The sequence below is a fragment of the Salmo salar genome, chromosome 05 (assembly GCF_965601325.2).
Source record: "Salmo salar chromosome 05, fSalSal1, whole genome shotgun sequence".
Classification (NCBI taxonomy): Eukaryota; Metazoa; Chordata; class Actinopteri; order Salmoniformes; family Salmonidae; genus Salmo; species Salmo salar.
In genome coordinates this window covers 79150472-79177290 of record NC_138295.1, presented here as the reverse complement: position 1 = coordinate 79177290, position 26819 = coordinate 79150472, and the positions used below count along the sequence as shown (strand labels likewise).

At 39.6% G+C, this 26819-nt stretch overlaps 16 non-coding genes across 16 annotated transcripts; all 16 read right to left on the bottom strand.

The window, feature by feature from the left end:
* Nucleotides 1-293: 293 nt before the first annotated feature.
* On the bottom strand, nt 294-366 carry trnat-ugu (transfer RNA threonine (anticodon UGU)). Its single transcript has one exon. It is a non-coding gene; the product is annotated as a tRNA-Thr (tRNA).
* A 1629-nt stretch (nt 367-1995) lies between these two features.
* Nucleotides 1996-2068, bottom strand: trnat-ugu (transfer RNA threonine (anticodon UGU)). The gene has a single exon. It is a non-coding gene; the product is annotated as a tRNA-Thr (tRNA).
* Nucleotides 2069-3697: 1629 nt separating this feature from the next.
* On the bottom strand, nt 3698-3770 carry trnat-ugu (transfer RNA threonine (anticodon UGU)). The gene has a single exon. It is a non-coding gene; the product is annotated as a tRNA-Thr (tRNA).
* Nucleotides 3771-5399: 1629 nt separating this feature from the next.
* On the bottom strand, nt 5400-5472 carry trnat-ugu (transfer RNA threonine (anticodon UGU)). Its single transcript has one exon. It is a non-coding gene; the product is annotated as a tRNA-Thr (tRNA).
* A 1630-nt stretch (nt 5473-7102) lies between these two features.
* Nucleotides 7103-7175, bottom strand: trnat-ugu (transfer RNA threonine (anticodon UGU)). The gene has a single exon. It is a non-coding gene; the product is annotated as a tRNA-Thr (tRNA).
* Nucleotides 7176-8803: 1628 nt separating this feature from the next.
* trnat-ugu (transfer RNA threonine (anticodon UGU)) lies at nt 8804-8876 on the bottom strand. Its single transcript has one exon. It is a non-coding gene; the product is annotated as a tRNA-Thr (tRNA).
* Nucleotides 8877-10506: 1630 nt separating this feature from the next.
* Nucleotides 10507-10579, bottom strand: trnat-ugu (transfer RNA threonine (anticodon UGU)). The gene has a single exon. It is a non-coding gene; the product is annotated as a tRNA-Thr (tRNA).
* A 1630-nt stretch (nt 10580-12209) lies between these two features.
* On the bottom strand, nt 12210-12282 carry trnat-ugu (transfer RNA threonine (anticodon UGU)). Its single transcript has one exon. It is a non-coding gene; the product is annotated as a tRNA-Thr (tRNA).
* Nucleotides 12283-13913: 1631 nt separating this feature from the next.
* Nucleotides 13914-13986, bottom strand: trnat-ugu (transfer RNA threonine (anticodon UGU)). Its single transcript has one exon. It is a non-coding gene; the product is annotated as a tRNA-Thr (tRNA).
* Nucleotides 13987-15614: 1628 nt separating this feature from the next.
* Nucleotides 15615-15687, bottom strand: trnat-ugu (transfer RNA threonine (anticodon UGU)). Its single transcript has one exon. It is a non-coding gene; the product is annotated as a tRNA-Thr (tRNA).
* Nucleotides 15688-17317: 1630 nt separating this feature from the next.
* On the bottom strand, nt 17318-17390 carry trnat-ugu (transfer RNA threonine (anticodon UGU)). Its single transcript has one exon. It is a non-coding gene; the product is annotated as a tRNA-Thr (tRNA).
* Nucleotides 17391-19018: 1628 nt separating this feature from the next.
* Nucleotides 19019-19091, bottom strand: trnat-ugu (transfer RNA threonine (anticodon UGU)). Its single transcript has one exon. It is a non-coding gene; the product is annotated as a tRNA-Thr (tRNA).
* Nucleotides 19092-20722: 1631 nt separating this feature from the next.
* On the bottom strand, nt 20723-20795 carry trnat-ugu (transfer RNA threonine (anticodon UGU)). The gene has a single exon. It is a non-coding gene; the product is annotated as a tRNA-Thr (tRNA).
* Nucleotides 20796-22425: 1630 nt separating this feature from the next.
* trnat-ugu (transfer RNA threonine (anticodon UGU)) lies at nt 22426-22498 on the bottom strand. The gene has a single exon. It is a non-coding gene; the product is annotated as a tRNA-Thr (tRNA).
* A 1631-nt stretch (nt 22499-24129) lies between these two features.
* trnat-ugu (transfer RNA threonine (anticodon UGU)) lies at nt 24130-24202 on the bottom strand. Its single transcript has one exon. It is a non-coding gene; the product is annotated as a tRNA-Thr (tRNA).
* Nucleotides 24203-26345: 2143 nt separating this feature from the next.
* Nucleotides 26346-26418, bottom strand: trnat-ugu (transfer RNA threonine (anticodon UGU)). The gene has a single exon. It is a non-coding gene; the product is annotated as a tRNA-Thr (tRNA).
* Nucleotides 26419-26819: the final 401 nt, after the last annotated feature.

Here is a 26819-nt window from a genome sequence, read left to right as displayed (position 1 = left end):
CAACATGCATCACTGGTTTTCATGACTTCTGCTACTCCTGTCTCTAGTTTCAGCTCTTTTTTAGTCATGATTGGCGGCCCAGGACAGAATCGGCAAACGTGGAATCGTATCCTCAGTTTGTTTGGCAATGTCTCTTACAGTAGTAGTAGTACAGCAGATAATTATTTGTGCAGGGCAATATGGTCAGTTTGTTGTCACATTTTGAACTTTCTGCTGTATAGAGCGAGAGAAATGGTATGTCCCACCCTGTGTAAAGTTTCAGATGAATGTCTTAGAGGGTGGAGTCAAAATCAAGGCCCCAGTGAGAATTGAACTCACGACCCCTGGTTTACAAGACTAGTGCTCTAACCACTGAGCTATGGAGCCATACACCTCTTTAAGAAGAATTGGAACGCTATAAAGAACACACCCATCAGAGAGTAAAAAAAGAGACACACCTAAGTAACCAAACATGCAGGTTACCCAGTCTGGCTCCTGCAGTAAAAGCAGATTCCTTGTCATCCTTTGTTATACATTTAATGACAAACTCTCCCAGGTCTATGTGACCCTCAGGCAGGACAGTAATACCCTCTTCCGACAACATCCGGTGAAATTGGAGAGCGCCAAATTCAAATGTCAACATCACAATATTAAACATTCATGAACATACAAGTGTCTTATATCATTTAAAAGCTTAACGTCTTGTTAATCCAACTGCGTTGTCAGATTTCAAAAAGGCTTTACGGCGAAAGCATACCATGTGATTATCTGAGGACAGCTCCCCACATCCAAATATTTTTTTCAACCAATACAGGCTTTACAAAATGGCAAATAGCGATTAAATAAATCACTTACCTTTGAAGATCTTCCTCTGCTTGCAATCGCAAGGGTCCCAGCTACGCAACGAATGTTTGATTTGTTCGATAAAGTCCTTCTTTATGTCCAAAAAAGTCAATTGAGTTGGCGCCATTGATTTCAGTAATCCACTCCTTCAACATGCATACAAAGGAATCCAAAATGCTACCGGTAAACTTCGTCCAAACAAGTCAAACAATGTTTCTATTCAATCCACAGGTACCCGCAGGTATGTAAATAAACGATAATATTTCAGACGGAAAGAACGGTGTACCAATAGGAAAGGAAAATAACAAAGAGCACGCCCTCATTCAGGCGCACCAAAAGCCTACTTTCCTGTTGAGCTCCCTTGGAAAAAAACGACTATTACTTGTTCGTTTTTCAAGAAACAAGCCTGAAACTCTGTATAAAGACTGTTGACATCTAGTGGAATCCATAGGTACTGCAATCTGGGAGGAATTGTTATATGTAGGCCCATAGACTTGCATTGGAAAGGCCTGTTACTTCCAAAAACATAGGATTTCTGGGTGGATTTTCCTCTGGGTTTTCGCCTGCCATATCAATTCTGTTATACTCACAGACATTATTTTAACAGTTTAGAAACTTCAAAGTGTTTTCTATCAAATTCTACCAATTATATGCATTTCCTAGCTTCTGGGCCTGAGTAACAGGAAGTTTACTATGGGCAAGTCAGTCAGGCAGAAATTCAGGATACTGCCCCCTAGCCCTAAGAAGTTTTAATACTTTCTCAGAATTAGCCATTCTTTACTATACTGGACAAAAATATATACGCAACTCGCAACAATTGAAAAGTTTTTCCTGAGTTACAGTTAATATAAGCAAAAGTTTAAGTTAATGATATTATTCCTTCAACATGCATCACTGGTTTTCATGACTTCTGCTACTCCTGTCTCTAGTTTCAGCTCTTTTTTTAGTCATGATTGGCGGCCCAGGAAAGAATCGGCAAACGTGGAATCATATCCTCAGTTTGTTTGGCAATGTCTCTTACAGTAGTAGTACAGCAGATAATTATTTGTGCAGGGCAATATGGTCAGTTTGTTGTCACATTTTGAACTTTCTGCTGTATAGAGCGAGAGAAATGGTAAGTCCCACCCTGTGTAAAGTTTCAGATGAATGTCTTAGAGGGTGGAGTCAAAATCAAGGCCCCAGTGAGAATTGAACTCACGACCCCTGGTTTACAAGACCAGTGCTCTAACCACTGAGCTATGGAGCCATACACCTCTGTAAGAAGAATTGGAACGCTATAAAGAACACACCCATCAGAGAGTAAAAAAAGAGACACACCTAAGTAACCAAACATGCAGGTTACCCAGTCTGGCTCCTGCAGTAAAAGCAGATTCCTTGTCATCCTTTGTTATACATTTAATGACAAACTCTCCCAGGTCTATGTGACCCTCAGGCAGGACAGTAATACCCTCTTCCGACAACATCCGGTGAAATTGGAGAGCGCCAAATTCAAATGTCAACATCACAATATTAAACATTCATGAACATACAAGTGTCTTATATCATTTAAAAGCTTAACGTCTTGTTAATCCAACTGCGTTGTCAGATTTCAAAAAGGCTTTACGGCGAAAGCATACCATGTGATTATCTGAGGACAGCTCCCCACATCCAAATATTTTTTTCAACCAATACAGGCTTTACAAAATGGCAAATAGCGATTAAATAAATCACTTACCTTTGAAGATCTTCCTCTGCTTGCAATCGCAAGGGTCCCAGCTACGCAACGAATGTTTGATTTGTTCGATAAAGTCCTTCTTTATGTCCAAAAAAGTCAATTGAGTTGGCGCCATTGATTTCAGTAATCCACTCCTTCAACATGCATACAAAGGAATCCAAAATGCTACCGGTAAACTTCGTCCAAACAAGTCAAACAATGTTTCTATTCAATCCACAGGTACCCGCAGGTATGTAAATAAACGATAATATTTCAGACGGAAAGAACGGTGTACCAATAGGAAAGGAAAATAACAAAGAGCACGCCCTCATTCAGGCGCACCAAAAGCCTACTTTCCTGTTGAGCTCCCTTGGAAAAAAACGACTATTACTTGTTCGTTTTTCAAGAAACAAGCCTGAAACTCTGTATAAAGACTGTTGACATCTAGTGGAATCCATAGGTACTGCAATCTGGGAGGAATTGTTATATGTAGGCCCATAGACTTGCATTGGAAAGGCCTGTTACTTCCAAAAACATAGGATTTCTGGGTGGATTTTCCTCTGGGTTTTCGCCTGCCATATCAATTCTGTTATACTCACAGACATTATTTTAACAGTTTAGAAACTTCAAAGTGTTTTCTATCAAATTCTACCAATTATATGCATTTCCTAGCTTCTGGGCCTGAGTAACAGGAAGTTTACTATGGGCAAGTCAGTCAGGCAGAAATTCAGGATACTGCCCCCTAGCCCTAAGAAGTTTTAATACTTTCTCAGAATTAGCCATTCTTTACTATACTGGACAAAAATATATACGCAACTCGCAACAATTGAAAAGTTTTTCCTGAGTTACAGTTAATATAAGCAAAAGTTTAAGTTAATGATATTATTCCTTCAACATGCATCACTGGTTTTCATGACTTCTGCTACTCCTGTCTCTAGTTTCAGCTCTTTTTTTAGTCATGATTGGCGGCCCAGGAAAGAATCGGCAAACGTGGAATCATATCCTCAGTTTGTTTGGCAATGTCTCTTACAGTAGTAGTACAGCAGATAATTATTTGTGCAGGGCAATATGGTCAGTTTGTTGTCACATTTTGAACTTTCTGCTGTATAGAGCGAGAGAAATGGTAAGTCCCACCCTGTGTAAAGTTTCAGATGAATGTCTTAGAGGGTGGAGTCAAAATCAAGGCCCCAGTGAGAATTGAACTCACGACCCCTGGTTTACAAGACCAGTGCTCTAACCACTGAGCTATGGAGCCATACACCTCTGTAAGAAGAATTGGAACGCTATAAAGAACACACCCATCAGAGAGTAAAAAAAGAGACACACCTAAGTAACCAAACATGCAGGTTACCCAGTCTGGCTCCTGCAGTAAAAGCAGATTCCTTGTCATCCTTTGTTATACATTTAATGACAAACTCTCCCAGGTCTATGTGACCCTCAGGCAGGACAGTAATACCCTCTTCCGACAACATCCGGTGAAATTGGAGAGCGCCAAATTCAAATGTCAACATCACAATATTAAACATTCATGAACATACAAGTGTCTTATATCATTTAAAAGCTTAACGTCTTGTTAATCCAACTGCGTTGTCAGATTTCAAAAAGGCTTTACGGCGAAAGCATACCATGTGATTATCTGAGGACAGCTCCCCACATCCAAATATTTTTTTCAACCAATACAGGCTTTACAAAATGGCAAATAGCGATTAAATAAATCACTTACCTTTGAAGATCTTCCTCTGCTTGCAATCGCAAGGGTCCCAGCTACGCAACGAATGTTTGATTTGTTCGATAAAGTCCTTCTTTATGTCCAAAAAAGTCAATTGAGTTGGCGCCATTGATTTCAGTAATCCACTCCTTCAACATGCATACAAAGGAATCCAAAATGCTACCGGTAAACTTCGTCCAAACAAGTCAAACAATGTTTCTATTCAATCCACAGGTACCCGCAGGTATGTAAATAAACGATAATATTTCAGACGGAAAGAACGGTGTACCAATAGGAAAGGAAAATAACAAAGAGCACGCCCTCATTCAGGCGCACCAAAAGCCTACTTTCCTGTTGAGCTCCCTTGGAAAAAAACGACTATTACTTGTTCGTTTTTCAAGAAACAAGCCTGAAACTCTGTATAAAGACTGTTGACATCTAGTGGAATCCATAGGTACTGCAATCTGGGAGGAATTGTTATATGTAGGCCCATAGACTTGCATTGGAAAGGCCTGTTACTTCCAAAAACATAGGATTTCTGGGTGGATTTTCCTCTGGGTTTTCGCCTGCCATATCAATTCTGTTATACTCACAGACATTATTTTAACAGTTTAGAAACTTCAAAGTGTTTTCTATCAAATTCTACCAATTATATGCATTTCCTAGCTTCTGGGCCTGAGTAACAGGAAGTTTACTATGGGCAAGTCAGTCAGGCAGAAATTCAGGATACTGCCCCCTAGCCCTAAGAAGTTTTAATACTTTCTCAGAATTAGCCATTCTTTACTATACTGGACAAAAATATATACGCAACTCGCAACAATTGAAAAGTTTTTCCTGAGTTACAGTTAATATAAGCAAAAGTTTAAGTTAATGATATTATTCCTTCAACATGCATCACTGGTTTTCATGACTTCTGCTACTCCTGTCTCTAGTTTCAGCTCTTTTTTTAGTCATGATTGGCGGCCCAGGAAAGAATCGGCAAACGTGGAATCATATCCTCAGTTTGTTTGGCAATGTCTCTTACAGTAGTAGTACAGCAGATAATTATTTGTGCAGGGCAATATGGTCAGTTTGTTGTCACATTTTGAACTTTCTGCTGTATAGAGCGAGAGAAATGGTAAGTCCCACCCTGTGTAAAGTTTCAGATGAATGTCTTAGAGGGTGGAGTCAAAATCAAGGCCCCAGTGAGAATTGAACTCACGACCCCTGGTTTACAAGACCAGTGCTCTAACCACTGAGCTATGGAGCCATACACCTCTGTAAGAAGAATTGGAACGCTATAAAGAACACACCCATCAGAGAGTAAAAAAAGAGACACACCTAAGTAACCAAACATGCAGGTTACCCAGTCTGGCTCCTGCAGTAAAAGCAGATTCCTTGTCATCCTTTGTTATACATTTAATGACAAACTCTCCCAGGTCTATGTGACCCTCAGGCAGGACAGTAATACCCTCTTCCGACAACATCCGGTGAAATTGGAGAGCGCCAAATTCAAATGTCAACATCACAATATTAAACATTCATGAACATACAAGTGTCTTATATCATTTAAAAGCTTAACGTCTTGTTAATCCAACTGCGTTGTCAGATTTCAAAAAGGCTTTACGGCGAAAGCATACCATGTGATTATCTGAGGACAGCTCCCCACATCCAAATATTTTTTTCAACCAATACAGGCTTTACAAAATGGCAAATAGCGATTAAATAAATCACTTACCTTTGAAGATCTTCCTCTGCTTGCAATCGCAAGGGTCCCAGCTACGCAACGAATGTTTGATTTGTTCGATAAAGTCCTTCTTTATGTCCAAAAAAGTCAATTGAGTTGGCGCCATTGATTTCAGTAATCCACTCCTTCAACATGCATACAAAGGAATCCAAAATGCTACCGGTAAACTTCGTCCAAACAAGTCAAACAATGTTTCTATTCAATCCACAGGTACCCGCAGGTATGTAAATAAACGATAATATTTCAGACGGAAAGAACGGTGTTCAATAGGAAAGGAAAATAACAAAGAGCACGCCCTCATTCAGGCGCACCAAAAGCCTACTTTCCTGTTGAGCTCCCTTGGAAAAAAACGACTATTACTTGTTCGTTTTTCAAGAAACAAGCCTGAAACTCTGTATAAAGACTGTTGACATCTAGTGGAATCCATAGGTACTGCAATCTGGGAGGAATTGTTATATGTAGGCCCATAGACTTGCATTGGAAAGGCCTGTTACTTCCAAAAACATAGGATTTCTGGATGGATTTTCCTCTGGGTTTTCGCCTGCCATATCAATTCTGTTATACTCACAGACATTATTTTAACAGTTTAGAAACTTCAAAGTGTTTTCTATCAAATTCTACCAATTATATGCATTTCCTAGCTTCTGGGCCTGAGTAACAGGAAGTTTACTATGGGCAAGTCAGTCAGGCAGAAATTCAGGATACTGCCCCCTAGCCCTAAGAGGTTTTAATACTTTCTCAGAATTAGCCATTCTTTACTATACTGGACAAAAATATATACGCAACTCGCAACAATTGAAAAGTTTTTCCTGAGTTACAGTTAATATAAGCAAAAGTTTAAGTTAATGATATTATTCCTTCAACATGCATCACTGGTTTTCATGACTTCTGCTACTCCTGTCTCTAGTTTCAGCTCTTTTTTAGTCATGATTGGCGGCCCAGGACAGAATCGGCAAACGTGGAATCGTATCCTCAGTTTGTTTGGCAATGTCTCTTACAGTAGTAGTAGTACAGCAGATAATTATTTGTGCAGGGCAATATGGTCAGTTTGTTGTCACATTTTGAACTTTCTGCTGTATAGAGCGAGAGAAATGGTAAGTCCCACCCTGTGTAAAGTTTCAGATGAATGTCTTAGAGGGTGGAGTCAAAATCAAGGCCCCAGTGAGAATTGAACTCACGACCCCTGGTTTACAAGACTAGTGCTCTAACCACTGAGCTATGGAGCCATACACCTCTTTAATAAGAATTGGAACGCTATAAAGAACACACCCATCAGAGAGTAAAAAAAGAGACACACCTAAGTAACCAAACATGCAGGTTACCCAGTCTGGCTCCTGCAGTAAAAGCAGATTCCTTGTCATCCTTTGTTATACATTTAATGACAAACTCTCCCAGGTCTATGTGACCCTCAGGCAGGACAGTAATACCCTCTTCCGACAACATCCGGTGAAATTGGAGAGCGCCAAATTCAAATGTCAACATCACAATATTAAACATTCATGAACATACAAGTGTCTTATATCATTTAAAAGCTTAACGTCTTGTTAATCCAACTGCGTTGTCAGATTTCAAAAAGGCTTTACGGCGAAAGCATACCATGTGATTATCTGAGGACAGCTCCCCACATCCAAATATTTTTTTCAACCAATACAGGCTTTACAAAATGGCAAATAGCGATTAAATAAATCACTTACCTTTGAAGATCTTCCTCTGCTTGCAATCGCAAGGGTCCCAGCTACGCAACGAATGTTTGATTTGTTCGATAAAGTCCTTCTTTATGTCCAAAAAAGTCAATTGAGTTGGCGCCATTGATTTCAGTAATCCACTCCTTCAACATGCATACAAAGGAATCCAAAATGCTACCGGTAAACTTCGTCCAAACAAGTCAAACAATGTTTCTATTCAATCCACAGGTACCCGCAGGTATGTAAATAAACGATAATATTTCAGACGGAAAGAACGGTGTTCAATAGGAAAGGAAAATAACAAAGAGCACGCCCTCATTCAGGCGCACCAAAAGCCTACTTTCCTGTTGAGCTCCCTTGGAAAAAAACGACTATTACTTGTTCGTTTTTCAAGAAACAAGCCTGAAACTCTGTATAAAGACTGTTGACATCTAGTGGAATCCATAGGTACTGCAATCTGGGAGGAATTGTTATATGTAGGCCCATAGACTTGCATTGGAAAGGCCTGTTACTTCCAAAAACATAGGATTTCTGGATGGATTTTCCTCTGGGTTTTCGCCTGCCATATCAATTCTGTTATACTCACAGACATTATTTTAACAGTTTAGAAACTTCAAAGTGTTTTCTATCAAATTCTACCAATTATATGCATTTCCTAGCTTCTGGGCCTGAGTAACAGGAAGTTTACTATGGGCAAGTCAGTCAGGCAGAAATTCAGGATACTGCCCCCTAGCCCTAAGAAGTTTTAATACTTTCTCAGAATTAGCCATTCTTTACTATACTGGACAAAAATATATACGCAACTCGCAACAATTGAAAAGTTTTTCCTGAGTTACAGTTAATATAAGCAAAAGTTTAAGTTAATGATATTATTCCTTCAACATGCATCACTGGTTTTCATGACTTCTGCTACTCCTGTCTCTAGTTTCAGCTCTTTTTTTAGTCATGATTGGCGGCCCAGGAAAGAATCGGCAAACGTGTAATCATATCCTCAGTTTGTTTGGCAATGTCTCTTACAGTAGTAGTACAGCAGATAATTATTTGTGCAGGGCAATATGGTCAGTTTGTTGTCACATTTTGAACTTTCTGCTGTATAGAGCGAGAGAAATGGTAAGTCCCACCCTGTGTAAAGTTTCAGATGAATGTCTTAGAGGGTGGAGTCAAAATCAAGGCCCCAGTGAGAATTGAACTCACGACCCCTGGTTTACAAGACCAGTGCTCTAACCACTGAGCTATGGAGCCATACACCTCTGTAAGAAGAATTGGAACGCTATAAAGAACACACCCATCAGAGAGTAAAAAAAGAGACACACCTAAGTAACCAAACATGCAGGTTACCCAGTCTGGCTCCTGCAGTAAAAGCAGATTCCTTGTCATCCTTTGTTATACATTTAATGACAAACTCTCCCAGGTCTATGTGACCCTCAGGCAGGACAGTAATACCCTCTTCCGACAACATCCGGTGAAATTGGAGAGCGCCAAATTCAAATGTCAACATCACAATATTAAACATTCATGAACATACAAGTGTCTTATATCATTTAAAAGCTTAACGTCTTGTTAATCCAACTGCGTTGTCAGATTTCAAAAAGGCTTTACGGCGAAAGCATACCATGTGATTATCTGAGGACAGCTCCCCACATCCAAATATTTTTTTCAACCAATACAGGCTTTACAAAATGGCAAATAGCGATTAAATAAATCACTTACCTTTGAAGATCTTCCTCTGCTTGCAATCGCAAGGGTCCCAGCTACGCAACGAATGTTTGATTTGTTCGATAAAGTCCTTCTTTATGTCCAAAAAAGTCAATTGAGTTGGCGCCATTGATTTCAGTAATCCACTCCTTCAACATGCATACAAAGGAATCCAAAATGCTACCGGTAAACTTCGTCCAAACAAGTCAAACAATGTTTCTATTCAATCCACAGGTACCCGCAGGTATGTAAATAAACGATAATATTTCAGACGGAAAGAACGGTGTTCAATAGGAAAGGAAAATAACAAAGAGCACGCCCTCATTCAGGCGCACCAAAAGCCTACTTTCCTGTTGAGCTCCCTTGGAAAAAAACGACTATTACTTGTTCGTTTTTCAAGAAACAAGCCTGAAACTCTGTATAAAGACTGTTGACATCTAGTGGAATCCATAGGTACTGCAATCTGGGAGGAATTGTTATATGTAGGCCCATAGACTTGCATTGGAAAGGCCTGTTACTTCCAAAAACATAGGATTTCTGGATGGATTTTCCTCTGGGTTTTCGCCTGCCATATCAATTCTGTTATACTCACAGACATTATTTTAACAGTTTAGAAACTTCAAAGTGTTTTCTATCAAATTCTACCAATTATATGCATTTCCTAGCTTCTGGGCCTGAGTAACAGGAAGTTTACTATGGGCAAGTCAGTCAGGCAGAAATTCAGGATACTGCCCCCTAGCCCTAAGAGGTTTTAATACTTTCTCAGAATTAGCCATTCTTTACTATACTGGACAAAAATATATACGCAACTCGCAACAATTGAAAAGTTTTTCCTGAGTTACAGTTAATATAAGCAAAAGTTTAAGTTAATGATATTATTCCTTCAACATGCATCACTGGTTTTCATGACTTCTGCTACTCCTGTCTCTAGTTTCAGCTCTTTTTTAGTCATGATTGGCGGCCCAGGACAGAATCGGCAAACGTGGAATCGTATCCTCAGTTTGTTTGGCAATGTCTCTTACAGTAGTAGTAGTACAGCAGATAATTATTTGTGCAGGGCAATATGGTCAGTTTGTTGTCACATTTTGAACTTTCTGCTGTATAGAGCGAGAGAAATGGTAAGTCCCACCCTGTGTAAAGTTTCAGATGAATGTCTTAGAGGGTGGAGTCAAAATCAAGGCCCCAGTGAGAATTGAACTCACGACCCCTGGTTTACAAGACTAGTGCTCTAACCACTGAGCTATGGAGCCATACACCTCTTTAAGAAGAATTGGAACGCTATAAAGAACACACCCATCAGAGAGTAAAAAAAGAGACACACCTAAGTAACCAAACATGCAGGTTACCCAGTCTGGCTCCTGCAGTACAAGCAGATTCCTTGTCATCCTTTGTTATACATTTAATGACAAACTCTCCCAGGTCTATGTGACCCTCAGGCAGGACAGTAATACCCTCTTCCGACAACATCCGGTGAAATTGGAGAGCGCCAAATTCAAATGTCAACATCACAATATTAAACATTCATGAACATACAAGTGTCTTATATCATTTAAAAGCTTAACGTCTTGTTAATCCAACTGCGTTGTCAGATTTCAAAAAGGCTTTACGGCGAAAGCATACCATGTGATTATCTGAGGACAGCTCCCCACATCCAAATATTTTTTTCAACCAATACAGGCTTTACAAAATGGCAAATAGCGATTAAATAAATCACTTACCTTTGAAGATCTTCCTCTGCTTGCAATCGCAAGGGTCCCAGCTACGCAACGAATGTTTGATTTGTTCGATAAAGTCCTTCTTTATGTCCAAAAAAGTCAATTGAGTTGGCGCCATTGATTTCAGTAATCCACTCCTTCAACATGCATACAAAGGAATCCAAAATGCTACCGGTAAACTTCGTCCAAACAAGTCAAACAATGTTTCTATTCAATCCACAGGTACCCGCAGGTATGTAAATAAACGATAATATTTCAGACGGAAAGAACGGTGTTCAATAGGAAAGGAAAATAACAAAGAGCACGCCCTCATTCAGGCGCACCAAAAGCCTACTTTCCTGTTGAGCTCCCTTGGAAAAAAACGACTATTACTTGTTCGTTTTTCAAGAAACAAGCCTGAAACTCTGTATAAAGACTGTTGACATCTAGTGGAATCCATAGGTACTGCAATCTGGGAGGAATTGTTATATGTAGGCCCATAGACTTGCATTGGAAAGGCCTGTTACTTCCAAAAACATAGGATTTCTGGATGGATTTTCCTCTGGGTTTTCGCCTGCCATATCAATTCTGTTATACTCACAGACATTATTTTAACAGTTTAGAAACTTCAAAGTGTTTTCTATCAAATTCTACCAATTATATGCATTTCCTAGCTTCTGGGCCTGAGTAACAGGAAGTTTACTATGGGCAAGTCAGTCAGGCAGAAATTCAGGATACTGCCCCCTAGCCCTAAGAGGTTTTAATACTTTCTCAGAATTAGCCATTCTTTACTATACTGGACAAAAATATATACGCAACTCGCAACAATTGAAAAGTTTTTCCTGAGTTACAGTTAATATAAGCAAAAGTTTAAGTTAATGATATTATTCCTTCAACATGCATCACTGGTTTTCATGACTTCTGCTACTCCTGTCTCTAGTTTCAGCTCTTTTTTAGTCATGATTGGCGGCCCAGGACAGAATCGGCAAACGTGGAATCGTATCCTCAGTTTGTTTGGCAATGTCTCTTACAGTAGTAGTAGTACAGCAGATAATTATTTGTGCAGGGCAATATGGTCAGTTTGTTGTCACATTTTGAACTTTCTGCTGTATAGAGCGAGAGAAATGGTAAGTCCCACCCTGTGTAAAGTTTCAGATGAATGTCTTAGAGGGTGGAGTCAAAATCAAGGCCCCAGTGAGAATTGAACTCACGACCCCTGGTTTACAAGACTAGTGCTCTAACCACTGAGCTATGGAGCCATACACCTCTTTAATAAGAATTGGAACGCTATAAAGAACACACCCATCAGAGAGTAAAAAAAGAGACACACCTAAGTAACCAAACATGCAGGTTACCCAGTCTGGCTCCTGCAGTAAAAGCAGATTCCTTGTCATCCTTTGTTATACATTTAATGACAAACTCTCCCAGGTCTATGTGACCCTCAGGCAGGACAGTAATACCCTCTTCCGACAACATCCGGTGAAATTGGAGAGCGCCAAATTCAAATGTCAACATCACAATATTAAACATTCATGAACATACAAGTGTCTTATATCATTTAAAAGCTTAACGTCTTGTTAATCCAACTGCGTTGTCAGATTTCAAAAAGGCTTTACGGTGAAAGCATACCATGTGATTATCTGAGGACAGCTCCCCACATCCAAATATTTTTTTCAACCAATACAGGCTTTACAAAATGGCAAATAGCGATTAAATAAATCACTTACCTTTGAAGATCTTTCTCTGCTTGCAATCGCAAGGGTCCCAGCTACGCAACGAATGTTTGATTTGTTCGATAAAGTCCTTCTTTATGTCCAAAAAAGTCAATTGAGTTGGCGCCATTGATTTCAGTAATCCACTCCTTCAACATGCATACAAAGGAATCCAAAATGCTACCGGTAAACTTCGTCCAAACAAGTCAAACAATGTTTCTATTCAATCCACAGGTACCCGCAGGTATGTAAATAAACGATAATATTTCAGACGGAAAGAACGGTGTTCAATAGGAAAGGAAAATAACAAAGAGCACGCCCTCATTCAGGCGCACCAAAAGCCTACTTTCCTGTTGAGCTCCCTTGGAAAAAAACGACTATTACTTGTTCGTTTTTCAAGAAACAAGCCTGAAACTCTGTATAAAGACTGTTGACATCTAGTGGAATCCATAGGTACTGCAATCTGGGAGGAATTGTTATATGTAGGCCCATAGACTTGCATTGGAAAGGCCTGTTACTTCCAAAAACATAGGATTTCTGGATGGATTTTCCTCTGGGTTTTCGCCTGCCATATCAATTCTGTTATACTCACAGACATTATTTTAACAGTTTAGAAACTTCAAAGTGTTTTCTATCAAATTCTACCAATTATATGCATTTCCTAGCTTCTGGGCCTGAGTAACAGGAAGTTTACTATGGGCAAGTCAGTCAGGCAGAAATTCAGGATACTGCCCCCTAGCCCTAAGAAGTTTTAATACTTTCTCAGAATTAGCCATTCTTTACTATACTGGACAAAAATATATACGCAACTCGCAACAATTGAAAAGTTTTTCCTGAGTTACAGTTAATATAAGCAAAAGTTTAAGTTAATGATATTATTCCTTCAACATGCATCACTGGTTTTCATGACTTCTGCTACTCCTGTCTCTAGTTTCAGCTCTTTTTTTAGTCATGATTGGCGGCCCAGGAAAGAATCGGCAAACGTGGAATCGTATCCTCAGTTTGTTTGGCAATGTCTCTTACAGTAGTAGTAGTACAGCAGATAATTATTTGTGCAGGGCAATATGGTCAGTTTGTTGTCACATTTTGAACTTTCTGCTGTATAGAGCGAGAGAAATGGTAAGTCCCACCCTGTGTAAAGTTTCAGATGAATGTCTTAGAGGGTGGAGTCAAAATCAAGGCCCCAGTGAGAATTGAACTCACGACCCCTGGTTTACAAGACTAGTGCTCTAACCACAGAGCTATGGAGCCATACACCTCTGTAAGAAGAATTGGAACGCTATAAAGAACACACCCATCAGAGAGTAAAAAAAGAGACACACCTAAGTAACCAAACATGCAGGTTACCCAGTCTGGCTCCTGCAGTAAAAGCAGATTCCTTGTCATCCTTTGTTATACATTTAATGACAAACTCTCCCAGGTCTATGTGACCCTCAGGCAGGACAGTAATACCCTCTTCCGACAACATCCGGTGAAATTGGAGAGCGCCAAATTCAAATGTCAACATCACAATATTAAACATTCATGAACATACAAGTGTCTTATATCATTTAAAAGCTTAACGTCTTGTTAATCCAACTGCGTTGTCAGATTTCAAAAAGGCTTTACGGCGAAAGCATACCATGTGATTATCTGAGGACAGCTCCCCACATCCAAATATTTTTTTCAACCAATACAGGCTTTACAAAATGGCAAATAGCGATTATATAAATCACTTACCTTTGAAGATCTTCCTCTGCTTGCAATCGCAAGGGTCCCAGCTACGCAACGAATGTTTGATTTGTTCGATAAAGTCCTTCTTTATGTCCAAAAAAGTCAATTGAGTTGGCGCCATTGATTTCAGTAATCCACTCCTTCAACATGCATACAAAGGAATCCAAAATGCTACCGGTAAACTTCGTCCAAACAAGTCAAACAATGTTTCTATTCAATCCACAGGTACCCGCAGGTATGTAAATAAACGATAATATTTCAGACGGAAAGAACGGTGTTCAATAGGAAAGGAAAATAACAAAGAGCACGCCCTCATTCAGGCGCACCAAAAGCCTACTTTCCTGTTGAGCTCCCTTGGAAAAAAACGACTATTACTTGTTCGTTTTTCAAGAAACAAGCCTGAAACTCTGTATAAAGACTGTTGACATCTAGTGGAATCCATAGGTACTGCAATCTGGGAGGAATTGTTATATGTAGGCCCATAGACTTGCATTGGAAAGGCCTGTTACTTCCAAAAACATAGGATTTCTGGATGGATTTTCCTCTGGGTTTTCGCCTGCCATATCAATTCTGTTATACTCACAGACATTATTTTAACAGTTTAGAAACTTCAAAGTGTTTTCTATCAAATTCTACCAATTATATGCATTTCCTAGCTTCTGGGCCTGAGTAACAGGAAGTTTACTATGGGCAAGTCAGTCAGGCAGAAATTCAGGATACTGCCCCCTAGCCCTAAGAAGTTTTAATACTTTCTCAGAATTAGCCATTCTTTACTATACTGGACAAAAATATATACGCAACTCGCAACAATTGAAAAGTTTTTCCTGAGTTACAGTTAATATAAGCAAAAGTTTAAGTTAATGATATTATTCCTTCAACATGCATCACTGGTTTTCATGACTTCTGCTACTCCTGTCTCTAGTTTCAGCTCTTTTTTTAGTCATGATTGGCGGCCCAGGAAAGAATCGGCAAACGTGGAATCATATCCTCAGTTTGTTTGGCAATGTCTCTTACAGTAGTAGTACAGCAGATAATTATTTGTGCAGGGCAATATGGTCAGTTTGTTGTCACATTTTGAACTTTCTGCTGTATAGAGCGAGAGAAATGGTAAGTCCCACCCTGTGTAAAGTTTCAGATGAATGTCTTAGAGGGTGGAGTCAAAATCAAGGCCCCAGTGAGAATTGAACTCACGACCCCTGGTTTACAAGACCAGTGCTCTAACCACTGAGCTATGGAGCCATACACCTCTGTAAGAAGAATTGGAACGCTATAAAGAACACACCCATCAGAGAGTAAAAAAAGAGACACACCTAAGTAACCAAACATGCAGGTTACCCAGTCTGGCTCCTGCAGTAAAAGCAGATTCCTTGTCATCCTTTGTTATACATTTAATGACAAACTCTCCCAGGTCTATGTGACCCTCAGGCAGGACAGTAATACCCTCTTCCGACAACATCCGGTGAAATTGGAGAGCGCCAAATTCAAATGTCAACATCACAATATTAAACATTCATGAACATACAAGTGTCTTATATCATTTAAAAGCTTAACGTCTTGTTAATCCAACTGCGTTGTCAGATTTCAAAAAGGCTTTACGGCGAAAGCATACCATGTGATTATCTGAGGACAGCTCCCCACATCCAAATATTTTTTTCAACCAATACAGGCTTTACAAAATGGCAAATAGCGATTAAATAAATCACTTACCTTTGAAGATCTTCCTCTGCTTGCAATCGCAAGGGTCCCAGCTACGCAACGAATGTTTGATTTGTTCGATAAAGTCCTTCTTTATGTCCAAAAAAGTCAATTGAGTTGGCGCCATTGATTTCAGTAATCCACTCCTTCAACATGCATACAAAGGAATCCAAAATGCTACCGGTAAACTTCGTCCAAACAAGTCAAACAATGTTTCTATTCAATCCACAGGTACCCGCAGGTATGTAAATAAACGATAATATTTCAGACGGAAAGAACGGTGTTCAATAGGAAAGGAAAATAACAAAGAGCACGCCCTCATTCAGGCGCACCAAAAGCCTACTTTCCTGTTGAGCTCCCTTGGAAAAAAACGACTATTACTTGTTCGTTTTTCAAGAAACAAGCCTGAAACTCTGTATAAAGACTGTTGACATCTAGTGGAATCCATAGGTACTGCAATCTGGGAGGAATTGTTATATGTAGGCCCATAGACTTGCATTGGAAAGGCCTGTTACTTCCAAAAACATAGGATTTCTGGATGGATTTTCCTCTGGGTTTTCGCCTGCCATATCAATTCTGTTATACTCACAGACATTATTTTAACAGTTTAGAAACTTCAAAGTGTTTTCTATCAAATTCTACCAATTATATGCATTTCCTAGCTTCTGGGCCTGAGTAACAGGAAGTTTACTATGGGCAAGTCAGTCAGGCAGAAATTCAGGATACTGCCCCCTAGCCCTAAGAGGTTTTAATACTTTCTCAGAATTAGCCATTCTTTACTATACTGGACAAAAATATATACGCAACTCGCAACAATTGAAAAGTTTTTCCTGAGTTACAGTTAATATAAGCAAAAGTTTAAGTTAATGATATTATTCCTTCAACATGCATCACTGGTTTTCATGACTTCTGCTACTCCTGTCTCTAGTTTCAGCTCTTTTTTAGTCATGATTGGCGGCCCAGGACAGAATCGGCAAACGTGGAATCGTATCCTCAGTTTGTTTGGCAATGTCTCTTACAGTAGTAGTAGTACAGCAGATAATTATTTGTGCAGGGCAATATGGTCAGTTTGTTGTCACATTTTGAACTTTCTGCTGTATAGAGCGAGAGAAATGGTAAGTCCCACCCTGTGTAAAGTTTCAGATGAATGTCTTAGAGGGTGGAGTCAAAATCAATGCCCCAGTGAGAATTGAACTCACAACCCCTGGTTTACAAGACTAGTGCTCTAACCACTGAGCTATGGAGCCATACACCTCTGTAAGAAGAATTGGAACGCTATAAAGAACACACCCATCAGAGAGTAAAAAAAGAGACACACCTAAGTAACCAAACATGCAGGTTACCCAGTCTGGCTCCTGCAGTAAAAGCAGATTCCTTGTCATCCTTTGTTATACATTTAATGACAAACTCTCCCAGGTCTATGTGACCCTCAGGCAGGACAGTAATACCCTCTTCCGACAACATCCGGTGAAATTGGAGAGCGCCAAATTCAAATGTCAACATCACAATATTAAACATTCATGAACATACAAGTGTCTTATATCATTTAAAAGCTTAACGTCTTGTTAATCCAACTGCGTTGTCAGATTTCAAAAAGGCTTTACGGCGAAAGCATACCATGTGATTATCTGAGGACAGCTCCCCACATCCAAATATTTTTTTCAACCAATACAGGCTTTACAAAATGGCAAATAGCGATTAAATAAATCACTTACCTTTGAAGATCTTCCTCTGCTTGCAATCGCAAGGGTCCCAGCTACGCAACGAATGTTTGATTTGTTCGATAAAGTCCTTCTTTATGTCCAAAAAAGTCAATTGAGTTGGCGCCATTGATTTCAGTAATCCACTCCTTCAACATGCATACAAAGGAATCCAAAATGCTACCGGTAAACTTCGTCCAAACAAGTCAAACAATGTTTCTATTCAATCCACAGGTACCCGCAGGTATGTAAATAAACGATAATATTTCAGACGGAAAGAACGGTGTTCAATAGGAAAGGAAAATAACAAAGAGCACGCCCTCATTCAGGCGCACCAAAAGCCTACTTTCCTGTTGAGCTCCCTTGGAAAAAAACGACTATTACTTGTTCGTTTTTCAAGAAACAAGCCTGAAACTCTGTATAAAGACTGTTGACATCTAGTGGAATCCATAGGTACTGCAATCTGGGAGGAATTGTTATATGTAGGCCCATAGACTTGCATTGGAAAGGCCTGTTACTTCCAAAAACATAGGATTTCTGGATGGATTTTCCTCTGGGTTTTCGCCTGCCATATCAATTCTGTTATACTCACAGACATTATTTTAACAGTTTAGAAACTTCAAAGTGTTTTCTATCAAATTCTACCAATTATATGCATTTCCTAGCTTCTGGGCCTGAGTAACAGGAAGTTTACTATGGGCAAGTCAGTCAGGCAGAAATTCAGGATACTGCCCCCTAGCCCTAAGAAGTTTTAATACTTTCTCAGAATTAGCCATTCTTTACTATACTGGACAAAAATATATACGCAACTCGCAACAATTGAAAAGTTTTTCCTGAGTTACAGTTAATATAAGCAAAAGTTTAAGTTAATGATATTATTCCTTCAACATGCATCACTGGTTTTCATGACTTCTGCTACTCCTGTCTCTAGTTTCAGCTCTTTTTTTAGTCATGATTGGCGGCCCAGGAAAGAATCGGCAAACGTGGAATCATATCCTCAGTTTGTTTGGCAATGTCTCTTACAGTAGTAGTACAGCAGATAATTATTTGTGCAGGGCAATATGGTCAGTTTGTTGTCACATTTTGAACTTTCTGCTGTATAGAGCGAGAGAAATGGTAAGTCCCACCCTGTGTAAAGTTTCAGATGAATGTCTTAGAGGGTGGAGTCAAAATCAAGGCCCCAGTGAGAATTGAACTCACGACCCCTGGTTTACAAGACCAGTGCTCTAACCACTGAGCTATGGAGCCATACACCTCTGTAAGAAGAATTGGAACGCTATAAAGAACACACCCATCAGAGAGTAAAAAAAGAGACACACCTAAGTAACCAAACATGCAGGTTACCCAGTCTGGCTCCTGCAGTAAAAGCAGATTCCTTGTCATCCTTTGTTATACATTTAATGACAAACTCTCCCAGGTCTATGTGACCCTCAGGCAGGACAGTAATACCCTCTTCCGACAACATCCGGTGAAATTGGAGAGCGCCAAATTCAAATGTCAACATCACAATATTAAACATTCATGAACATACAAGTGTCTTATATCATTTAAAAGCTTAACGTCTTGTTAATCCAACTGCGTTGTCAGATTTCAAAAAGGCTTTACGGCGAAAGCATACCATGTGATTATCTGAGGACAGCTCCCCACATCCAAATATTTTTTTCAACCAATACAGGCTTTACAAAATGGCAAATAGCGATTAAATAAATCACTTACCTTTGAAGATCTTCCTCTGCTTGCAATCGCAAGGGTCCCAGCTACGCAACGAATGTTTGATTTGTTCGATAAAGTCCTTCTTTATGTCCAAAAAAGTCAATTGAGTTGGCGCCATTGATTTCAGTAATCCACTCCTTCAACATGCATACAAAGGAATCCAAAATGCTACCGGTAAACTTCGTCCAAACAAGTCAAACAATGTTTCTATTCAATCCACAGGTACCCGCAGGTATGTAAATAAACGATAATATTTCAGACGGAAAGAACGGTGTTCAATAGGAAAGGAAAATAACAAAGAGCACGCCCTCATTCAGGCGCACCAAAAGCCTACTTTCCTGTTGAGCTCCCTTGGAAAAAAACGACTATTACTTGTTCGTTTTTCAAGAAACAAGCCTGAAACTCTGTATAAAGACTGTTGACATCTAGTGGAATCCATAGGTACTGCAATCTGGGAGGAATTGTTATATGTAGGCCCATAGACTTGCATTGGAAAGGCCTGTTACTTCCAAAAACATAGGATTTCTGGATGGATTTTCCTCTGGGTTTTCGCCTGCCATATCAATTCTGTTATACTCACAGACATTATTTTAACAGTTTAGAAACTTCAAAGTGTTTTCTATCAAATTCTACCAATTATATGCATTTCCTAGCTTCTGGGCCTGAGTAACAGGAAGTTTACTATGGGCAAGTCAGTCAGGCAGAAATTCAGGATACTGCCCCCTAGCCCTAAGAGGTTTTAATACTTTCTCAGAATTAGCCATTCTTTACTATACTGGACAAAAATATATACGCAACTCGCAACAATTGAAAAGTTTTTCCTGAGTTACAGTTAATATAAGCAAAAGTTTAAGTTAATGATATTATTCCTTCAACATGCATCACTGGTTTTCATGACTTCTGCTACTCCTGTCTCTAGTTTCAGCTCTTTTTTTAGTCATGATTGGCGGCCCAGGACAGAATCGGCAAACGTGGAATCGTATCCTCAGTTTGTTTGGCAATGTCTCTTACAGTAGTAGTAGTACAGCAGATAATTATTTGTGCAGGGCAATATGGTCAGTTTGTTGTCACATTTTGAACTTTCTGCTGTATAGAGCGAGAGAAATGGTAAGTCCCACCCTGTGTAAAGTTTCAGATGAATGTCTTAGAGGGTGGAGTCAAAATCAAGGCCCCAGTGAGAATTGAACTCACGACCCCTGGTTTACAAGACTAGTGCTCTAACCACTGAGCTATGGAGCCATACACCTCTGTAAGAAGAATTGGAACGCTATAAAGAACACACCCATCAGAGAGTAAAAAAAGAGACACACCTAAGTAACCAAACATGCAGGTTACCCAGTCTGGCTCCTGCAGTAAAAGCAGATTCCTTGTCATCCTTTGTTATACATTTAATGACAAACTCTCCCAGGTCTATGTGACCCTCAGGCAGGACAGTAATACCCTCTTCCGACAACATCCGGTGAAATTGGAGAGCGCCAAATTCAAATGTCAACATCACAATATTAAACATTCATGAACATACAAGTGTCTTATATCATTTAAAAGCTTAACGTCTTGTTAATCCAACTGCGTTGTCAGATTTCAAAAAGGCTTTACGGCGAAAGCATACCATGTGATTATCTGAGGACAGCTCCCCACATCCAAATATTTTTTTCAACCAATACAGGCTTTACAAAATGGCAAATAGCGATTAAATAAATCACTTACCTTTGAAGATCTTCCTCTGCTTGCAATCGCAAGGGTCCCAGCTACGCAACGAATGTTTGATTTGTTCGATAAAGTCCTTCTTTATGTCCAAAAAAGTCAATTGAGTTGGCGCCATTGATTTCAGTAATCCACTCCTTCAACATGCATACAAAGGAATCCAAAATGCTACCGGTAAACTTCGTCCAAACAAGTCAAACAATGTTTCTATTCAATCCACAGGTACCCGCAGGTATGTAAATAAACGATAATATTTCAGACGGAAAGAACGGTGTTCAATAGGAAAGGAAAATAACAAAGAGCACGCCCTCATTCAGGCGCACCAAAAGCCTACTTTCCTGTTGAGCTCCCTTGGAAAAAAACGACTATTACTTGTTCGTTTTTCAAGAAACAAGCCTGAAACTCTGTATAAAGACTGTTGACATCTAGTGGAATCCATAGGTACTGCAATCTGGGAGGAATTGTTATATGTAGGCCCATAGACTTGCATTGGAAAGGCCTGTTACTTCCAAAAACATAGGATTTCTGGATGGATTTTCCTCTGGGTTTTCGCCTGCCATATCAATTCTGTTATACTCACAGACATTATTTTAACAGTTTAGAAACTTCAAAGTGTTTTCTATCAAATTCTACCAATTATATGCATTTCCTAGCTTCTGGGCCTGAGTAACAGGAAGTTTACTATGGGCAAGTCAGTCAGGCAGAAATTCAGGATACTGCCCCCTAGCCCTAAGAAGTTTTAATACTTTCTCAGAATTAGCCATTCTTTACTATACTGGACAAAAATATATACGCAACTCGCAACAATTGAAAAGTTTTTCCTGAGTTACAGTTAATATAAGCAAAAGTTTAAGTTAATGATATTATTCCTTCAACATGCATCACTGGTTTTCATGACTTCTGCTACTCCTGTCTCTAGTTTCAGCTCTTTTTTAGTCATGATTGGCGGCCCAGGACAGAATCGGCAAACGTGGAATCGTATCCTCAGTTTGTTTGGCAATGTCTCTTACAATAGTAGTAGTACAGCAGATAATTATTTGTGCAGGGCAATATGGTCAGTTTGTTGTCACATTTTGAACTTTCTGCTGTATAGAGCGAGAGAAATGGTAAGTCCCACCCTGTGTAAAGTTTCAGATGAATGTCTTAGAGGGTGGAGTCAAAATCAAGGCCCCAGTGAGAATTGAACTCACGACCCCTGGTTTACAAGACCAGTGCTCTAACCACTGAGCTATGGAGCCATACACCTCTGTAAGAAGAATTGGAACGCTATAAAGAACACACCCATCAGAGAGTAAAAAAAGAGACACACCTAAGTAACCAAACATGCAGGTTACCCAGTCTGGCTCCTGCAGTAAAAGCAGATTCCTTGTCATCCTTTGTTATACATTTAATGACAAACTCTCCCAGGTCTATGTGACCCTCAGGCAGGACAGTAATACCCTCTTCCGACAACATCCGGTGAAACTGGAGAGCTCCAAATTCAAATGTCAACATCACAATATTAAACATTCATGAACATACAAGTGTCTTATATCATTTAAAAGCTTAACGTCTTGTTAATCCAACTGCGTTGTCAGATTTCAAAAAGGCTTTACGGCGAAAGCATACCATGTGATTATCTGAGGACAGCTCCCCACATCCAAATATTTTTTTTCAACCAATACAGGCTTTACAAAATGGCAAATAGCGATTAAATAAATCACTTACCTTTGAAGATCTTCCTCTGCTTGCAATCGCAAGGGTCCCAGCTACGCAACGAATGTTTGATTTGTTCGATAAAGTCCTTCTTTATGTCCAAAAAAGTCAATTGAGTTGGCGCCATTGATTTCAGTAATCCACTCCTTCAACATGCATACAAAGGAATCCAAAATGCTACCGGTAAACTTCGTCCAAACAAGTCAAACAATGTTTCTATTCAATCCACAGGTACCCGCAGGTATGTAAATAAACGATAATATTTCAGACGGAAAGAACGGTGTTCAATAGGAAAGGAAAATAACAAAGAGCACGCCCTCATTCAGGCGCACCAAAAGCCTACATTCCTGTTGAGCTCCCTTGGAAAAAAACGACTATTACTTGTTCGTTTTTCAAGAAACAAGCCTGAAACTCTGTATAAAGACTGTTGACATCTAGTGGAATCCATAGGTACTGCAATCTGGGAGGAATTGTTATATGTAGGCCCATAGACTTGCATTGGAAAGGCCTGTTACTTCCAAAAACATAGGATTTCTGGATGGATTTTCCTCTGGGTTTTCGCCTGCCATATCAATTCTGTTATACTCACAGACATTATTTTAACAGTTTAGAAACTTCAAAGTGTTTTCTATCAAATTCTACCAATTATATGCATTTCCTAGCTTCTGGGCCTGAGTAACAGGAAGTTTACTATGGGCAAGTCAGTCAGGCAGAAATTCAGGATACTGCCCCCTAGCCCTAAGAGGTTTTAATACTTTCTCAGAATTAGCCATTCTTTACTATACTGGACAAAAATATATACGCAACTCGCAACAATTGAAAAGTTTTTCCTGAGTTACAGTTAATATAAGCAAAAGTTTAAGTTAATGATATTATTCCTTCAACATGCATCACTGGTTTTCATGACTTCTGCTACTCCTGTCTCTAGTTTCAGCTCTTTTTTAGTCATGATTGGCGGCCCAGGACAGAATCGGCAAACGTGGAATCGTATCCTCAGTTTGTTTGGCAATGTCTCTTACAGTAGTAGTAGTACAGCAGATAATTATTTGTGCAGGGCAATATGGTCAGTTTGTTGTCACATTTTGAACTTTCTGCTGTATAGAGCGAGAGAAATGGTAAGTCCCACCCTGTGTAAAGTTTCAGATGAATGTCTTAGAGGGTGGAGTCAAAATCAAGGCCCCAGTGAGAATTGAACTCACGACCCCTGGTTTACAAGACTAGTGCTCTAACCACTGAGCTATGGAGCCATACACCTCTGTAAGAAGAATTGGAACGCTATAAAGAACACACCCATCAGAGAGTAAAAAAAGAGACACACCTAAATAACCAAACATGCAGGTTACCCAGTTTGGCTCCTGCAGTAAAAGCAGATTCCTTGTCATCCTTTGTTATACATTTAATGACAAACTCTCCCAGGTCTATGTGACCCTCAGGCAGGACAGTAATACCCTCTTCCGACAACATCCGGTGAAATTGGAGAGCGCCAAATTCAAATGTCAACATCACAATATTAAACATTCATGAACATACAAGTGTCTTATATCATTTAAAAGCTTAACGTCTTGTTAATCCAACTGCGTTGTCAGATTTCAAAAAGGCTTTACGGCGAAAGCATACCATGTGATTATCTGAGGACAGCTCCCCACATCCAAATATTTTTTTCAACCAATACAGGCTTTACAAAATGGCAAATAGCGATTAAATAAATCACTTACCTTTGAAGATCTTCCTCTGCTTGCAATCGCAAGGGTCCCAGCTACGGAACGAATGTTTGATTTGTTCGATAAAGTCCTTCTTTATGTCCAAAAAAGTCAATTGAGTTGGCGCCATTGATTTCAGTAATCCACTCCTTCAACATGCATCCAAAGGAATCCAAAATGCTACCGGTAAACTTCGTCCAAACAAGTCAAACAATGTTTCTATTCAATCCACAGGTACCCGCAGGTATGTAAATAAACGATAATATTTCAGACGGAAAGAACGGTGTTCAATAGGAAAGGAAAATAACAAAGAGCACGCCCTCATTCAGGCGCACCAAAAGCCTACTTTCCTGTTGAGCTCCCTTGGAAAAAAACGACTATTACTTGTTCGTTTTTCAAGAAACAAGCCTGAAACTCTGTATAAAGACTGTTGACATCTAGTGGAATCCATAGGTACTGCAATCTGGGAGGAATTGTTATATGTAGGCCCATAGACTTGCATTGGAAAGGCCTGTTACTTCCAAAAACATAGGATTTCTGGATGGATTTTCCTCTGGGTTTTCGCCTGCCATATCAATTCTGTTATACTCACAGACATTATTTTAACAGTTTAGAAACTTCACAGTGTTTTCTATCAAATTCTACCAATTATATGCATTTCCTAGCTTCTGGGCCTGAGTAACAGGAAGTTTACTATGGGCAAGTCAGTCAGGCAGAAATTCAGGATACTGCCCCCTAGCCCTAAGAAGTTTTAATACTTTCTCAGAATTAGCCATTCTTTACTATACTGGACAAAAATATATACGCAACTCGCAACAATTGAAAAGTTTTTCCTGAATTACAGTTAATATAAGCAAAAGTTTAAGTTAATGATATTATTCCTTCAACATGCATCACTGGTTTCCATGACTTCTGCTACTCCTGTCTCTAGTTTCAGCTCTTTTTTAGTCATGATTGGCGGCCCAGGACAGAATCGGCAAACGTGGAATCGTATCCTCAGTTTGTTTGGCAATGTCTCTTACAATAGTAGTAGTACAGCAGATAATTATTTGTGCAGGGCAATATGGTCAGTTTGTTGTCACATTTTGAACTTTCTGCTGTATAGAGCGAGAGAAATGGTAAGTCCCACCCTGTGTAAAGTTTCAGATGAATGTCTTAGAGGGTGGAGTCAAAATCAAGGCCCCAGTGAGAATTGAACTCACGACCCCTGGTTTACAAGACCAGTGCTCTAACCACTGATACTGCCCCCTAGCCCTAAGAGGTTTTAATACTTTCTCAGAATTAGCCATTCTTTACTATACTGGACAAAAATATATACGCAACTCGCAACAATTGAAAAGTTTTTCCTGAGTTACAGTTAATATAAGCAAAAGTTTAAGTTAATGATATTATTCCTTCAACATGCATCACTGGTTTTCATGACTTCTGCTACTCCTGTCTCTAGTTTCAGCTCTTTTTTAGTCATGATTGGCGGCCCAGGACAGAATCGGCAAACGTGGAATCGTATCCTCAGTTTGTTTGGCAATGTCTCTTACAGTAGTAGTAGTACAGCAGATAATTATTTGTGCAGGGCAATATGGTCAGTTTGTTGTCACATTTTGAACTTTCTGCTGTATAGAGCGAGAGAAATGGTAAGTCCCACCCTGTGTAAAGTTTCAGATGAATGTCTTAGAGGGTGGAGTCAAAATCAAGGCCCCAGTGAGAATTGAACTCACGACCCCTGGTTTACAAGACTAGTGCTCTAACCACTGAGCTATGGAGCCATACACCTCTGTAAGAAGAATTGGAACGCTATAAAGAACACACCCATCAGAGAGTAAAAAAAGAGACACACCTAAGTAACCAAACATGCAGGTTACCCAGTCTGGCTCCTGCAGTAAAAGCAGATTCCTTGTCATCCTTTGTTATACATTTAATGACAAACTCTCCCAGGTCTATGTGACCCTCAGGCAGGACAGTAATACCCTCTTCCGACAACATCCGGTGAAATTGGAGAGCGCCAAATTCAAATGTCAACATCACAATATTAAACATTCATGAACATACAAGTGTCTTATATCATTTAAAAGCTTAACGTCTTGTTAATCCAACTGCGTTGTCAGATTTCAAAAAGGCTTTACGGCGAAAGCATACCATGTGATTATCTGAGGACAGCTCCCCACAT